Source organism: Hyperolius riggenbachi, chromosome 5 (assembly GCF_040937935.1).
Source record: "Hyperolius riggenbachi isolate aHypRig1 chromosome 5, aHypRig1.pri, whole genome shotgun sequence".
Taxonomy (NCBI): domain Eukaryota; kingdom Metazoa; phylum Chordata; class Amphibia; order Anura; family Hyperoliidae; genus Hyperolius; species Hyperolius riggenbachi.
This window is the reverse complement of record NC_090650.1, coordinates 308,709,028-308,727,283: the sequence shown is the minus strand read 5'-3', so window position 1 is coordinate 308,727,283 and position 18,256 is coordinate 308,709,028.

Below are 18,256 nucleotides of genomic sequence, written 5' to 3'. Positions count from 1 at the left end.
CCTAGTAGTCCTTCGCAATCTACTGGTAGACCGCAATCGACGCATAGGGCAGCCCTGGTGTAGTGCATGTATCATAGTCTAGGGCCAATTTAGGGGAAAGCCAATTAACTTATCTGTATGTTTTTGGAATGTGGGAGGAAACCGGAGCGCCCGGAGGAAACCCACACAGACACAGGGAGAACATACAAACTCCTTGCAGATGTTGACCTGGCTGGAATACGAACCCGGGACCCAGCGCTGCACAGTGAGCGTCCTAACCACTACGCCACCGTGCTGCCCCTGCCCCTCATGATTATTAATGAATCGGATGAAAATAAGTTCCACCAAAAGCATGCCACGATTGATGATGCAACCAGTTTCTGGCCAAAATTAGTTGCATGTATTGATTGGACATGCTGCAAGATGTCGGGCCGACGTGCATGATCGTGTGCGTGACGGTAACAGCATGTGATATTGGGATGAGCGATGAACGCTATGAAACCCCCAGCGCTTTCTCCACTAATGTAAAATGTCCCCCCCCTACCTGTGCATGGATACTTTATCTATCATTGTCCACCGCTGGCACTGTCTCCGCACTCTTCCTTACATCCATACGCCTCACGTGGTTGTTAGCGTAACATAGGCGAGTGTGTGGCGTCAATAAGGTGGCGTCATTAGGCCGATTCCTGCAAAATTTCATGCTGAAATCTGCCTGCAGTGTATGGGCAGCTGACAGATCACTCTCCGTTAGGATTAATCAGAAAGAGATCTTTATCTTGGTCAATCTGCCCATCATCGCTAGATGCAGGGCCGGATTTACCATAAGGCACTGTAGGTACGTGCCTACAGGCGTCTGATGATGGAAAGGCGACTCCTCCCCTCTCCGAGCGCCTCTCTCCCTCCCTCCCCATGCAGAGTCCTGATGAGGGTGTAAATGAGAGGTTACACACCCTGCTCTCAGCATTCCACTGATGAGATCTCCCTTCAGTCAGGGGCACCTCTAGCTACTTAATAATGAGGTTCTTTCAGCTACCTAATACTTTGGGACACCTCTAGCTACTTATTATTGAGGGTACTTCTTACTACCTAATACTTGGGGGCAGGGGTCTAGTCCTGGGAAAAGAGGTAAATGGACTCTCCTGGAAAACCTGCACCAAAAATGGGCGTGGGCAAGCATAATGTGGGCGTGGTCATGGGTGGGGCCAAATATACATGACCTTAGCAGTGATGTAAAAGGTCTGCCGGGGAAGTTTGAGCTCTGCCATAGTGTATCCCCCCAAAATAGATGTAATCTGACAGCATTTCACCAAAAAGACACATAATCTGGTAGAAGTTCCTCCAAAATACAGATAATATGGCAGTGGTTCCCCCAAAATAGACAATGTGGCAGCAGCAGTTCCCCCAACATACACATAATTTGGAAGCAGGTCTCCAAAATACGCGAAACCTGGTAGCGGATCACCCAAAATACACGTAACACCCAAAATACATATAATCTGGCAGCAGTGGTCCCCCAAACATACACAATCTGGCAGCAGTTCCCCAAAATACGCGTAATCTGGCAGCAGTCGTTCCCCTAACGTACACATAATGTGGCAGCTGTTCCCCAAAATACACATAATCTGGCAGCAGCCGTTCCCCTAACATACACATAATCTGGCAGCTGTTCCCCAAAATACATAACAGCAGTTCCACAAAAATGCAGATAATGTGACAGCAGTTCCCCCAAAATAGGTACCCCCAGCATAGGTAGCCAGGTCTATAGGTGTCCCCAGTATAAGTAGCCATGAGTATAGTAGTCCCCAGTATATGTAGTATAGTAGTCCCCAGTATATGTAGCCAGAGGTATATGTCCCCAGTATATGTAGCCAGGGGTATACGTGCCCAGTATATGTAGCCAGGGGTATATGTGCCCAGTATATGTAGCCAGGGGTATACGTGCCCAGTATATGTAGCCAGGGGTATATGTGCCCAGTATATGTAGCCAGGGGTATATGTGCCCAGTATATGTAGCTAGGGGTATATGTGCCCAGTATATGTAGCCAGGGGTATATGTGCCCAGTATATGTAGGCAGGGGTATATGTGCCCAGTATATGTAGCCAGGGGTATATGTGCCCAGTATATGTAGACAGGGGTATATGTGCCCAGTATATGTAGACAGGGGTATATGTCCCCAGTATATGTAGACAGGGGTATATGTGCCCAGTATATGTAGGCAGGGGTATATGTGCCCAGCATATATAGCCAGAGGTATATGTGCCCAGTATATGTAGTCAGGGGTATATGTGCCCAGTATATGTAGGCAGGGGTATATGTCCCAGTATATGTAGCAGGGGTATATGTGCCCAGTATACAGTATGTAGACAGGTGTTCAAGTGCCCAGTATATGTAGTCAGGGGGTATATGTGCCCAGTATATGCAGTCAGGGGTATATGTCCCAGTATATGTAGGAAGGTGTATATGTGCCCAGTATATGTAGTCAGGGGATATATGTGCCCAGTATATGTAGGCAGGGGTATATGTGCCCAGCATATATAGCCAGAGGTATATGTGCCCAGTATATGTAGTAAGGGGTATATGTGCCCAGTATATGTAGGCAGGGGTATATGTGCCCAGCATATATAGCCAGAGGTATATGTGCCCAGTATATGTAGTCAGGGGTATATGTGCCCAGTATATGTAGGCAGGGGTATATGTCCCAGTATATGTAGGCAGGGGTATATGTGCCCAGTATACAGTATGTAGACAGGTGTTCAAGTGCCCAGTATATGTAGTCAGGGGGTATATGTGCCCAGTATATGCAGTCAGGGGTATATGTCCCAGTATATGTAGGAAGGTGTATATGTGCCCAGTATATGTAGTCAGGGGATATATGTGCCCAGTATATGTAGGCAGGGGTATATGTGCCCAGCATATATAGCCAGAGGTATATGTGCCCAGTATATGTAGTAAGGGGTATATGTGCCGAGTATATGTAGTCAGGGGTATGTGTCCCAGTATATGTAGGCAGGTGTATATGTGCCCAGTATTTGTAGTCAGGGGGTATATGTGCCCAGTATATATGTAGTCAGGGGTATATGTCCCCAGAATAGGTAGTCAGGTGTCCCCCCAGCATGAGGGAAGCAGCGCAGTGGAAGGAGAGCTGTGGGATCAGCGGGGAAGGGGGGCCATCTCCCCCCTCCTTCCCTCATCTTAGGGCTCTCCACCCCCTGCTCTCCCCTCCAGAACTAATGTGCGGGCAGCCGGCAGCCGGCGGGACTTACCTCTCCTCGTGCCGGTGCCGGAACGAGGAGAGGTAAGTCCCGCCCGCTGCCGGCTGCCCACACGTCCACACACCACTCGACCCCTGCTTGGGGGCACCTGTAGCTACCTACGACAGGCAAGGGAAGTAAGGGAGAAGTGACAGCTGGGACAGCCAGCACACTTGCGGTGCAGTTTGGTGGGGTTTGTAGGCTCATGGAGGGCAGAGTCTAGGGTGCCAGGACATCTGTGCCTATAGGCTCCAGTGAGGTAAATCCGGGCATGGCTAGATGTATGGCCACCTTAAGACATGCATTATAAAATACCCACCCATAAAACCAATGCATTTGTGGTTCAACATTGCTGATTTAAGCTAGCCTATGAATAAATCTAATTTAAAGATGGCTTGAACCTCCGAATTTAAGTTCGCAAACCTAGAACGTGAACTTTCGCAAAAGTTCGGGTTCGCGCGAACTTCGCGAACTGCAATAGACTTCAATGGGGAGGCGAACTTTGAAAATTACAAACATTTATGCTGGCCACAAAAGTGATGGAAAAGATGTTTCAAGGGGTCTAACACCTGGAGGGGGGCATGGCATTTTGGGATACATGCCAAAAGTCCCAGGGAAAAATCCGGATTTTACGCACAGCAGGGTTTATGGGCAGAAATCACATTTTATTGCTATATTGGAGGCCTAAAGTGCTTTAAAACATCTTGCATGTGTATACATCAATCAGGTAGAGTAATTAGTGTACTGCTTCACACTGACAGACCAGACTCACCGTGTAACACACCGCAAACAGCTATTTGTGTAGTGACGGCCGTGCTGAACTGGTGCGCACCATGGCGAGAGTGCAGGCGATAGCGATTTTCAAGCCCATATGGTCGGGCTGAGGTAGCTGAATGACAGAACAACAGTGACTGAGTGTCCAGCTGATCGAATTTGGTCTGTCCACAATGAAGTAACGACCTTATTGTCTATCTTCTTGGGTCAGGTGTGCCCCCCAACCCCAACAACATATAGCTGGCGGTCATTGCTTCATTGTGATACGCAAGCCCCTTGCGGCAAGATAACGATCACGAAGAGGAATTGACATGTACATGCTTTTTATTTTGTTGTTGCAGCCGCAGTGCAGCTACAAAAATTAGGCAGGCATGTACACGCACCAGAAAAATTATTATAGCGGTCGCTGCAGCAGCCTTAAAAATTTAGGAATCCACTTGGAGTCCTGGACCCTATTGGTGGTGGCGGAGAAGGCAGTCAAGCGGCCTGCAGGCAGAGATGCTGTGTGGGGAGCGACTTAGTCTTGGGGCAGGCAGTCACACGGCGTGCAGACAGAGATGCTGTGTGTGGGGACTGACTTAGTCTTTGGGCAGGCCTGACCGTGCTTTGCAGACCAGGCATCCGTGGTCAGATGGACTCTTGACCCAACGCTGTGTGCCAGAGATGACACCACTTGCCTTTCAACATCACGGTACAGTTTGGGCATCACCTTTTTTGAGAAATAATTGCGTGATGGTATCTTACACTGCGGTGTGTGGCTTTGCTTTTGTGTGCTACTTTTCTTCAGGTGGTCATTTCATTGCAGTTTGTACTTTGTAATCATGTGCCTTCGTAAGGTAGTTGTCCCTACGTGGGTCTTGGTCTTTCCACGGCTCCATTTTTCGGTGGCAGAGAGTACAGAAGGCATTGCTCTCATCTGAGGCAGACACACAAAAAATGTCCACACCGCTGAGCCCTGGGATGATGGCACTTTGGTGATGGCTGCCAACGGAGAGTTAAGTGGGGTACCAGAACCAGAGCAAGAGGAGGAAGATATGTCACGCTACCATGCGGAAGCTGAGGAAGGTGAGGTGTTCTGTGTTAAATAGTCAACTACGTCCTGACAATATTGGGGGTTCTTCTGAACACTGTACTTTGGTCGAGAGCCGCACGAAATCACGACAGCGCGACCTTGAACAGACCTGCCAGGTGATCTGCCTCTGGCTCTGCCTCTTGTTTTTGTCCATATTGGGGAGGATGAAGTGAAAGGTATACACTGACTTGACTAATACAATGTGCGGTTACACAGGTGCAGTGAAAAGGTTGCAGTGACTGCTGGTACAACAATGTGCGGTTACACAGGTGCAGTTAACAGTTATGCACGGACTGGTATATAAAACAGCATGCGGTCACACAGGTGCAGTGAACAGGTATGCAGTGACTGGTATTACAAATGTGCAGCTGTCACTCACACACAGGTACCGTGAACAGGTATGCAGTGACTGGTGTATAATATTACACTGCGTGCGGTCACGTAGGTGCACTGAACAGGTATGCAGTGACTGGTATCAATACAATGTGCAGCTGTCACACACACAGGTACCGTGAACAGGTGCAGTGACTGGTATATAACACTGCTTGCTTCTTTCACGTAGGTGCAGTAAACATGAACGGGTATGCAGTGATTGGTATTACAAATGTGCAGCTGCCTGTCACAAACGTGCAGTGAAAAGGTAGGCACTGAATGTGCTGGGCCTGGCAGTGGCACAGCAGGAATTAGCAAGGGGCCAAGGGCCAGCTGCGACTGACTGACAGGGCTGTATATGCAAGTGTCAGTGGGACACACACAAAAAAAAATAGATCACAAGCTAGCAAGCCTAACAAGAGCCTAACTAAGCTTTCCTTATGTCTACAGCAGGTCCCTTTCCATTCTCTAAAGGCTCATTCACACCAGTGCGCTTCTGTCCACTTTTTTTCAGCAACATATATCTGTAACATGATGTGCTGAAAAAAAGCGGACAGAAGCGCACAAAGTGTGAATGAGATGTAATTACTGCAGCCACACGAGTGAGGGGGATGGCCGATGTTGCCTGCCTTTTAAAAAAGGGGGGGGGGGCCTCCAGGAGGGAGTGTAGCCTGATTGGCTACCATGTGTCTGCTGACTGTGATGTAGAGTGTGAAAGTTGAGCCTAATGATGTAGTATAGGTGGCGGGTCGAACTCACATATAGTTCGCGGTGAATTGCCCCATACTATAGGTTAGCCAGGTATGTATCTCTAGTAGAGGTAGCCAGTATAGTTGCCCCCAATATAGGTTAGCTAGGTAGGTGCCCACAGTATAAGTTAGCTAGGTAGGTGCCTCCAATATAGGTAGCCAGTATAGTTGCCACCAGTGTAGGTTAGATAGGTAGGTGCCCCCAGTATAGGCTAGATATGTAGGAGCCCCCAGTATAGGTTAGATAGGTAGGTGCCCGAAGTAGGTGAGATAGGTAGGTCCCCCCAGTATAGGTTAAATAGGTTTGTGCCCCCAGTATAGGTGAGATAGGTAGGTCCCCACAGTATAGGTGAGATAGGTAGGTGCCTACAGTATAGGTGAGATAGGTAGGTCCCCCCAGTATAGGTGAGATAGGTAGGTGCCCCCAGTATAGGTGAGATAGGTAAGTCCCTCCAGTATAGGTGAGATAGGTAGGTCCCCCCAGTATAGGTGAGATAGGTAGGTGCCCCCAGTATAGGTGAGATAGGTAGGTCCCCCCAGTATAGGTCAGATAGGTAGGTGCCCTCAGTATAGGTGAGATAGATAGATGCCCCCAGTATAGGTGAAATAGGTAGGTCCCCCCAGTATAGGTCAGATAGGTAGGTGCCCCCAGTATAGGTTAAATAGGTTTGTGCCCCCAGTATAGGTGAGATAGGTAGGTCCCCACAGTATAGGTTAAATAGGTTTGTGCCCCCAGTATAGGTGAGATAGGTAGGTCCCCACAGTATAGGTGAGATAGGTAGGTGCCTACAGTATAGGTGAGATAGGTAGGTCCCCCCCAGTATAGGTGAGATAGGTAGGTCCCCCCAGTATAGGTGAGATAGGTAAGTCCCCCCAGTATAGGTGAGATAGGTAGGTCCCCCCAGTATAGGTGAGATAGGTAGGTGCCCCCAGTATAGGTGAGATAGGTAGGTCCCCCCAGTATAGGTCAGATAGGTAGGTGCCCCCAGTATAGGTGAGATAGATAGATGCCCCCAGTATAGGTGAAATAGGTAGGTCCCCCCAGTATAGGTCAGATAGGTAGGTGCCCCCAGTATAGGTGAGATAGATAGATGCCCCAGTATAGGTGAGATAGGTAGGTCACCCCCAGTATAGGTGAGATAGATAGATGCCCCCAGTATAGGTGAAATAGGTAGGTCCCCCCAGTATAGGTGAGATAGGTAGGTGCCCCTTGTATAGGTGAGATAGATAGATGCCCCAGTATAGGTGAGATAGGTAGGTCCCCCCAGTATAGGTGAGATAGGTAGGTGCCCCCAGTATAGGTGAGATAGATAGATCCCCCAGTATAGGTGAGATAGGTAGGTCACCCCCAGTATAGGTGAGATAGGTAGGTGCCCCCAGTATAGGTGAGATAGATAGTTGCCCCCAGTATAGGTGAAATAGGTAGGTCCCCCCAGTATAGGTGAGATAGGTAGGTGCCCCCAGTATAGGTGAGATAGATAGATGCCCCCAGTATAGGTGAAATAGGTAGGTCCCCCCAGTATAGGTGAGATAGGTAGGTACCCCCAGTATAGGTGAGATAGATAGATGCCCCAATATAGGTGAGATAGGTAGGCCCCCCAGTATAGGTAAGATAGGTAAGTCTCCCCAGTATAGGTGAGATAGGTAGGTGCCCCCAGTATAGGTGAGATAGGTAGCCCCCGCCAATATAGGTGAGATAGATAGATGCCCCAAATGTAGGTGAGATAGATAGATGCCCCCAGTATAGGTGAGATAGGTAAGTCCCCCCAGTATAGGTGAGATAGATAGATACCCCCATTATAGGTGAGATAGGTAGGTCCCCAAGTATAGGGGAGATAGGTAGGTGCCTCACAAAATTGAGGGAGGAGTCAGCCATGGGGAGGGTGACCCGACCTCTCCCTCCCTTCCTCTCCCCGGGGCCGCCCTCAGTGCTCCCTCCTCTATGCAGAGTAATGCGCAGGGAAGCGATGGAAGAGAGCAGAGTAACTCACCTTCCTTCCTTCTGATCGCCGCTAACTTGCCGCTGGTCTCTTCTTGTTTAGCAGGAAGTAAAGCATGTATCACCGGCTATGCAGAGGAGACCAGCGGCAAGTGAGCAGCGATCGGAACGAAGGAAGGTGAGTTGCTCTGCTCTCTTCCTCGCTTCCCTGCGCATTATTTTTCAAAGAGGGGGGAGCACGGAGGGCGGCCCCGGGGAGAGGAAGGGAGGGAGAGGTCGGGCCACCCTCCCCACAGCCGCGGCTCCCCACTCCATCACGGCAACCCCCCCTCCCCCAGAGCTCAGGGCGGACGCACGTGCCGCACGCCCCTAAAAACGGGGCTGTTAAGGTATATACTAATATGTGTACAGTTATCTTCAGGTCCAATTGAATGCAAAGCAAGGTAATCCAACAAACAGACATCTACATAGATTGGCAACTTCTAGCCTCTCCGTGTGTCACGATTGTCTTGTCTGTCCCTAATGGTGGGAATACACGATGCGTTTCTGCCGCTCGATTCTCTGCTCAATCGCTTTTGCCGCTCAAACCTCTACTCGATTCTTTCTATCTTTCGATCGTTTTTCTAATCTTTTTCCATTCACTTCTATCAGAAATCGAGCTGCAAAATGATCGAACATGAGATCGGACGTGTCGGAAATGATCTATTGAACCCATCTATCTGCTGCAAAAACGCATCATGCATTCCCAGCATTAGGCCTTGTTCACATTGCATACGGCTCGCGTGTCCGTCTGCGGTGGGCTTTTTTCCGCTTTTTTATGAGTTTTCCGGCGATTTTCTGCACGTTCACTCATTTTTGTGGGCGCTTTTGCAGAGCGCTTCGATTTGGGAAACAATCCGAAAACAATAAATACAATGTATTTTTAAAAAAAGCAAACGCTCACCCAATCGCTTGCCAAAGCGATTTTGTGAGCATTTTGCGCTTTTCCTATACCTTCCATTGAGGCAAATCGCCTCAAAAATGGCTCAAGCACCGCTTAGAAAAGCGGATCGCAAATGAACCGCTCAGATATGAACTCTCTCATAGAGAATCATTGCACAAGCGCTTTCAGGGCGAGGTTGAACATTTTTCAAAAACGGAAAAAATGTGAACAAGGCCTCGCTGAATATAACACATTTACTTTAGGAATTCAACTCAAACTACCGGTAAGTACTCGGGGGATTAATACTACAAACTAGACTAGAAGTTGCCAATCTATGCGGATGTCTGTTTGTCCGATTACATTGGGTTTGACTTCAATTGGGCCTAAATATAACTGTGTGTACACATATTGGTATTCCTCTTAATTGGAGTGCACTCCTAATTAGATTTATTATATTAGATATATTCTTGTGCTGCTTGCCACAACAGCAACGTTTAACCATGAATGCATTGGTTTTATGGGTGGGTATTTATATTACATGTCTTACTGGCAGTAAAGTTTGTTATATTTCTAGCTCTGTGCTCTCTTAGTGCACTTATATTTAGCGGAATTTTAACAATCTGAGATATGCCAATAATACCACTTTGATGGCTGAAACTGGCTAGGGTCAGTACCTATTCAGTAAGGGGTCCTTGGGCAAGACTTTCTAACACTGCAGCGTGGCCCCATGAGCGCTTTGGGTACAACAGGAGAAAAGCGCTATACAGATGTTAGGATTATTATTATTAAGAATTAAAGATCCTAGTTATGAATGTCAAACAATAAAGTGCCAAAGCTAGTGTACTGCTTAACATCAAGAAAACCAGAGTTATTTCATCTGCTCCAATAACTTTTCTCCAAATAGACTGAGAAAAAGTGGAATCAAATTGTAACAGATTTCATCTTCCTGGGATCTCTGCAGATGGTGAATACAGCCATGGCAAGTTTGGACAAGATACTAAAGAATAGAGATGTCACTTTAACAACAAAGATCAGGATAGTTAGAGTCATAGTCTTCCCAATAGTAATATATGGCTGTGAAAGTTGGAATATAAATAAGGTCATGCATAGAAAAATGTATGCTTTTGAAGTGTTGGTGTGGAGAAAGTTACTAAGTTCCCTGGACTGCCAGAAGATCTAACCAGTTAATACTTAATCTCTTAAGGACCCACCCTTTACCCCCCCCCCCCCCTTAAGGACCAGCGCTGTTTTAGCTGATCTGTGCTGGGTGGGCTCTACAGCCCCCAGCACAGATCAGGGTCCAGGCAGAGCGACCAGATCGCCCCCCCTTTTTTCCCCACTAGGGGGATGATGTGCTGGGGGGGTCTGATCGCTCCTGCCTGATGGGTGTTGCGGGGGGGGGGGCACCTCAAAGCCCCCCTCCGCGGCGAGATTCCCCCCTCCCTCTCCTCCCTGTCTCCCCTGGTGATCTGGGCTGCACAGGACGCTATCCGTCCTGTGCAGCCAGTGACAGGCTGTCCCCTGTCACATGGCGGCGATCCCCGGCCGCTGATTGGCCGGGGATCGCCGATCTGCCTTACGGCGCTGCTGCGTAGCAGCGCCGTACAATGTAAACAAAGCGGATTATTTCCGCTTGTGTTTACATTTAGCCTGCGAGCCGCGATCGGCGGCCCGCAGGCTATTCACGGAGCCCCCCGCCGTGAATTGACAGGAAGCAGCCGCTCGCGCGAATTGACAGGAAGCAGCCTGTCCTGATTAATTAGCCGGCGACGCAGAACTGCGTCGCTGGTCCTGCAGCTGCCACTTTGCCGACGCGCGGTATGAGCAGCCGCAGCTCACGTCATTAGGAAGTCGTCGCCGAGACATGCACCAATCAGGCGGGGGGCGATGGCCCCAACCACCAATCACAACGCTCACTGCTCCTTGCTCCCGGAGTGCAGTGATTGGTCACAATGATGAAGTCTATGTCCCGCCCGCGAGACCAGGGCTTGTTATTAGGAAAGGAGCAAGGAGCCGTCCTAATGACGGGCACTGCGGCTCCTTATGCGTATGGACACTGGAGAACACAGGACGGAGAAGGAGGATGACATGACAATGACGCAAGTGCTTACCCACTCTTGCTTTGCTGTCTTTCCCGATGTCATGCCTGGTATAAGGTGGTAAGAAGCCATTCCTTGGAGGATATAGGCTGCTGTATCCGAGGGTCAAGCCTGCAGTGCCAGGGGGTCCAGTCTTAATAGCCGCAGCATTGGCCCGGATCAGTATGCGGGCTAGCGGCAGAATTAGGCACGGGGGATGGTGGCTGGTAGGCGGGGATGTGGAGTTCAGCACATTAATCATTAGGGGATCCCAAAGGGCGATACTGCCAGTCTCCTAGGAGGTCACAATGGGGACAAATGAGGACAAAGGAAGTCACAAGGTACGGTAAAGGAGGACACAACGAGAGGATAGAGGGGGACAGATAAGGACAGGAGGGCACAAGGATGACAGAGAAGACACAATGAGGACAGAGGAGGGCACAAGAGGATGACACAAGAGGAACAGAGGATGACACAAGAGGGACAGAGGATGACACAAGAAGGAGAGAGGAAAACACAATGATGACAGAGGATGAAACAAGGGGGGAAGAGGATGACATTGGGGACACAAGGAGGACAGAAAGGGACACAAGTCGACAGAGGAGGGCACAAGAGTTACAAGGGAGGCATAAGGGGGGGACATAAGGCACAAGAACACCACAAGAAGTACATGAGGGACATAATAATTGGGAGGGGATAGGGGGAGAAGATCCACAAGACACCCCTGCACCATGGACGCATCAGGTTTAGTATATATATATTTTTCCCCTGGTTTTTGTCCTCTAAATCTAGGTGCCTCTTATGGTCAGGTGCGTCTTACAGTCCAAAAAAATACGGTAAGTCCGTGTTCCCATTTTTATGCCGCTGCAGCTGCTAATTAAAGCCGGAGGAGGAAGCGCCAAGGTGAGCGGAGGCAGGGCTGTATTTAGGGTTTGGGCTCCCCTAGGCACCCCAAACCTATGGCGTCCCCCCTCGCCCTGAGGGCGTTGGCGGCCCGCGGAGCGCGCCGCAGCGAAAAATGGGCGTGGCCACATAATGCAGTGGGCGTGTCCATAACATACAGTGGGTGTGACCAATTAAAACTTCCTAGTAAAAGTGCAGCCCAAAGTCGGTGGGGCCATGTTTTCTCCCCGGGTATGAGTAATGTGACCCTAAAAAAGCAAGTAGAAAATGTTCCCCCCCCCTCCAAAAAAACCAACAACAAAAATAAAACACATTAGCCAGTGTTCTCTCGCACAAAATAGTGGTAGGTATTAGATTGTGAGCTCCCCTTAGAAAAGTCAGTAACATGACTATGTTTTCTGCAAAGTGCTGCAGAAGATGCCAGTGCTATATAAATACATAATAATATGGTAGAACATTAGAATATGGCAGGATTAGATTGTAAGCTCCTCAGAGGATAGTCAGTGACATGACTACGTACTCTGTGAAGTACTGCTGAAGATGGCAGTACAATATAGTACAGTAGTATGGCAGCATGGTGGCATAGTGGTTAGCGCTCTCGCATTGCAGCGCTGGGTTCCCGATTCGAATCCCAGCCAGGTCAACATCTGCAAGGAGTTTGTATGTTCTCCCTGTGTCTGTGTGGGTTTCCTTCAGACACTCTGGTTTCCTCCCACATCCCAATGCCATACGATACAGATAAATTAATTGGCTTCCCCCCAAAAATTGGCCCTAGACTACCATACATACACATATGACTATGGTAGGGATTAGATTGTGAGCCCCTCTGTAGGACAGTTAGTAACAAGACAATACATAATCTGTACAGTGCTGTGTAATATGTTGGCGCTATATAAATATTTAGTATAAGTATAGTATAAAGTAGCCATGTCTATAGGTGTCCCCAATGTAGACATACTATAGGTGTCCCCAGTATAGATAGCCAGGTCTATAGGTATCCCCAGTTAAGGTAGTAGTCAGGGGCGTAACTAGAAATCACTGGGCCCCAGGGGCGTAACAATAGACCCTGCAAGGGATGCTGCCGCAGGGGGGCCCAGAAGCCACAGGGGGCCCCATGGGGGGAGAGGTTTATTTTCCCTGTCCTGAGACACTGACAAGTAATGGCACGGAGAGGAAAAAAAACTTTCTGCTCTCTGCACAATTATTCTAATGACTGCATCTGCTCAGCTACTGATAAAGAATCGTAGAAAGATTTGTAGACAGTCCCTATTCAGTATGTAGCAGGCTCTTGTGCACAGAGCCCAGCCACCAACCTCTACCCCTCCCCAAGTGCTGTGTACTGTAGTGATGCTGGAGAAGATTGCAGAGCCAGTTCTGCTCCATCAGAGATAAACAGCGTGAGTGTAATAAGCTGAGGCTGGGAGCACACTGTATGTCCGTTTTCTGTACGTGTTTTCTGCACACCATGTGTGTCTGTATGTGGGAAAACATGCAATTTTTATCACAGGAGCTAATGTAATTGATAGAGAAAATGCGTGCAGTGGTTTGCTGCTGTCTGTTTTTATCTGCATGGGGAAAACACATTCAAGTGTGCACTAGCCAATTGATTAACATTGGTTCTCCGGTTACCTGTGCAGAAAGTGAGGGGGGTAGGGGGCCCCATCCAAAGTTTTGCAGGGGGGCCCAGTGACTTCTAGTTACTCCCCTGCTGGGCCCCCTTGCGAAAATTTGGATGGGGTCCCCCCCATAGGTGCCAAATAATCATATCAGCGTTTCACTATAAAATAATCGTAATGCGGCAATGTTTCACCATAAAATAATCGCAATGTGGGCAACATTTCACCAGAGAATAATCGCAATGTGGGCAACATTTCAGCAGAGAATAACCGCAATGAGGGCAACATTTCACTGCGGAGCAACACGGGAGGAAGGCGAGGGACGCATTCGTGCTTATGGGGCTGGAGGTAGCCCCGGGTAAGTAAAAATCTTTAATAACGCTCATCTCTGGGTCACTCATTCCATCCTAATTCCATAGTCATTTATATGGTACAGTTACTTAGTGATTATCTATCTAATAACAATTTGAAGAAACTGATTTTTTTTGTAGGCTGCTGGCTTTGGAGCTGGAGATGTATCCGTGTGTATTCTGGTTTTTACTTCTAGTTATTGCTAACAGATTTACAAAATGATTGGGAATTTTTATACTCCAGTAGAAAACTAGTCTTCAAAGTTTTTTGTAGCTAAACTTTTGCCCATTATCGGCACAATGAGAGGCTCTTGTTGTGCCTATTTGCTCAACATATATTTTGTTTCAGGTTTTTCCTGAAATGTGACTCCACATTTACATCCACTAATCTGTCTTTATTAACCACTTCACCACTGAGGGGTTTTACCCCCTGACCACCAGAGCAATTTTCACCTTTCAGTGCTCCTTCCATTCATTCGTCTATAACTTTATCATTACTTATCGCAATGAAATGAACTATATCTTGTTTTTTCCGCCACCAATTAGGCTTTCTTTAGGTGGGACATTATGCCAAGAATTATTTTTTTCTAAATGTGTTTTAATGGGAAAATAGGAAAAATGTGGGGAAAAAAAAAATTATTTTTCAGTTTTCGGCCATTATAGTTTTTAAATAATGCATGCTACTGTAATTAAAACCCATGAAATTTATGTGCCCTTTTGTCCCGGTTATAAAACCGTTTAAATTATGTCCCTATCACAATGTTTGGCGCCAATATTTCATTTGGAAATAAAGGTGCATTTTTTTCAGTTTTGCGTCCATCCCTAATTACAAGCCCATAGTTTATAAAGTAACAGTGTTATACCTTCTTGACTTAAATATTTAAAAAGTTCAGTCCCTAAGGTAACTAATTATGTATTTTTTTTAATTGTAAATTTTTGAATTTTTTTTTAATTACAAAAAAAAAAAAAATGGGGAGTGTGGGAGGTAATGAGTTAATTTTTTGTGTAAAAGTCATTTATTTGTATGTGAAAAATGTGTAGGGTGTAGTTTACTATTTGGCCACAAGATGGCCACAGTAACTTTTTGCTTTATTGCGACCTCCAAGCCTCCTTCCGGAAGCTTGGAGGAAGAATAAGGAGGCTGGACACGTGAGTTTCTTCTCACAATGATCGCGCTGCCCATAGGAGAGCAGCGGGTCATTGTGGGGCTTAGATCAACGAACGGGAATGGATTTTCCCGTTCATTGATCTCCGGGCGAGCGGGCGGCGGCGGTTTTACTAGCGGCGGGCGGCGTGTTTACGAGCGGGAGCGCGGACAGCGTCGGGAACGCGGAAAGTACGTGTTTCTCCGTCCCTGGTTTTTAAAGGATGGAAAAAGGGGCGGAGAAATACGTACGCGCGGGGGTAAAGTGGTTAATAACTAGTTGAACCAGAAAAGTTAGTTAGACTAACAGAAGTGACGTTTTTGTTCCTGCACTTCTATTGTCACATACGTAGAATTGGAATTGTTGGAAAAGTGGAATTGTTTTTATTTTTTATATTACAAACAGTACATAGTACTGCCATTGATATTCTCATCTAAAAATGACATTTTCTTGGTTGTCATGCAGGCATTTGAAATTTAGTGACTTCTGCTTCACAGAACTTATCAGTTACTGCTGAAAGACATAGTTCACATGCTGACATTTACATCTTGATTCATTTCACACCTCCAATTTTTTCTTTAAAACAATAACCACCTACACTGAGCTCTTGGTGTTCAGACAGGATATATATAATAGGATGATCTTGTAACGATCGGTGTCAGCACGCAGAGAGAATCTGATTATTGGCGATCTGCAGTATCACCAAGAATAAAGATATATACCCGATTATTGATGATCTGCAGTATCACCGATAATCCGATATATTGCTAACCTCTGGACACCAGCAAAAGAACACAATAAAGACAGTAATATAGTGGGAGACGTTCCACTGAAGGGAGAAAGGTCAGACAGGCAAGGGTACGGCAACAGAGATGTTGGCGGCAGTACAGGAGCGGAAGGCAGAAGAGTAATCGTTAGACAGGCAGAGGTTGGCAACAGGAATCAGATAGGCAAGGTACAAGATCAGCAAGAGATAGAGTGGTCAGGGATAGCAAGGGTCAAAACACAAATCAATATACAACAATATTCCTAAGCTAAGGTGTGAAATCCTTAGTATCAACACCAGGGAACTGCACTAAGGTCTGAGCGCTAACACAGAATGTGTATTCACGACAGCAGACAAGGAGCAACTGACAGACAGCTCCTTTTATGCTGGGGAATGCTCTAGCAGCGTCCCCCAGCTGCCCAGCCAATCCCTGGCCCTGCTGGAGTCAGCTGACCAGCCTGGTCAGCTGACTCCTCTTCGGGAACGATAAAGTTCCTGCCAAGCGCCGGGTAAGTGCCGGCGAAGGAGACTCCATGGGAGGCAACTGCGCATACGGACTCCGCCGACCGCACAGCCTCGCTCGGCGGCACGCCGGCAGTGGAAGTCCGGGAAGCGGAGCCCGCTGCCTCATGCCTGTTGGCAGCGGGCCCGCTATCCCTCACAGATCTCTGTTAGTTTTGGCAAAGCAAGGAAATGAGGCGAATGGAAGCATGGACTCCTCAAAACCACAGAAGGTGTCCTATGGCCTAGGTTCTCAACATGTGGTACGCGTACCCCAGGGGGTACTTCTGATGGTTCCAGGGGGTACTCGGGCTTGTTATACATAACCAAGAATAACAAATTTAGAGTTTTAGAAAATTATGAATCTTATTTAAACAAAGCCAAATTAGCATTTTAGCTAAATAAAAGTCATATTAAATGTTTATAAATTGTTTAGAACCAATTGTCATGTACTACGATTCAACATATATTTGTCAAGGGGTACTTGTGATAATGTTTACTATGCTAGGGGGTACTTGGTGAGTACAGGGTTTCAAAAGGGGTACATACCAATAAAATGTTGAGAAACACTGTCCTATGGCATCTGGCACAGAAGTGATGTCACATGGCCAGTGAGATCAGTGGGGAGAACAATGCTCTCAGTCGATGATTGGCAGAATTTATCTGTTAAGCTGATCATTAGCCAAGGCACTGGGGGCCACTGTACACACACTAGATTCTCAGCAGAGGTTGTCATTATCGGGTGCCTCTTGTGTGTACAATGCTTAAAGAGAGTCTGAAGAGAGAATAGATCTCGCTTCAGACCTCATATATAGCAGGGGCACGTGTGCCCCTGCTAAAACGCCGCTATAGCGCGGCTTACCGGGGGTCCCTGTCCCCCCAAATCCCCTCCGTAATGCGGGGGAGCGCTTCCGCATTGGGGCAGGGCTAACCGCCGCAGCCCTGCCCCACGCGCGTCTGTCAGCGCATATCTCCGCCTCTCCCCCGCCCCTCTCAGTCTTCCTTCACTGAGAGGGGCGGGGGAGAGGCGGCGATGCGCGTCTGATAGACGCGCTGTGAGGCAGGGCTGCAGCCATTAGCCCTGCCTCTAGGAAGGGCTAATCTGCGACCAGATTTCCGACCAAGGTTTGCGGGGGGTGGGTTGGGGGGGTCAGGGACCCTCGTTTAGCCGCGGGATAGCGGCGTTTTAGCAGGGGCACACGTGCCCCTGCTATATATGAGAGCTGAAGCGAGATTTAGTCTCGCTTCAGTGTCTCTTTAAAGGGATCCTTAAAGAGGAACTGTCGTGAAAATCTTAAACTGTAAAACGCATACAAATAAGAAGTACATTTCTTCCTGAGTAAAATGAGTCATAAATTACTTTTCTCCTATGTTGCTGTCACTTACTGTAAGGTAGTAGAAATCTGACATTACCAACAGATTTTGGACTAGCCCAGCTTCTCATAGGGGGGTTCTCAGGGTTTTCTTTATTTTCAAAAGCACTTAGTGAATGGCAGGTGCTCCGCCCAACTGCCAAAATAGTGTACAGTGAGCAGGGAGGCTGGCCAGCATCTTTGTATAAATATTTTTCAGGGAATGTCTTTATAAAGAATAAAGGCCATGCAGAGAATCCCCTATGGACTAGCCCAACATCTGTCGGTAATATCAGATTTCTACTACCTACTGTAAGTGACAGCAACATAGGAGAAAAGTAATTTATGGCTCATTTTATCCTGGAAGAAATGTACTTCTTATTTGCATGTGTTTTAAATTTTAAGATTTTTACAACAGTTCCTTTTTAAGTCAGCTGGGAAAAAAAGGGTTTCACTTACCTGGGGCTTCTACCAGCCCTCTGCAGC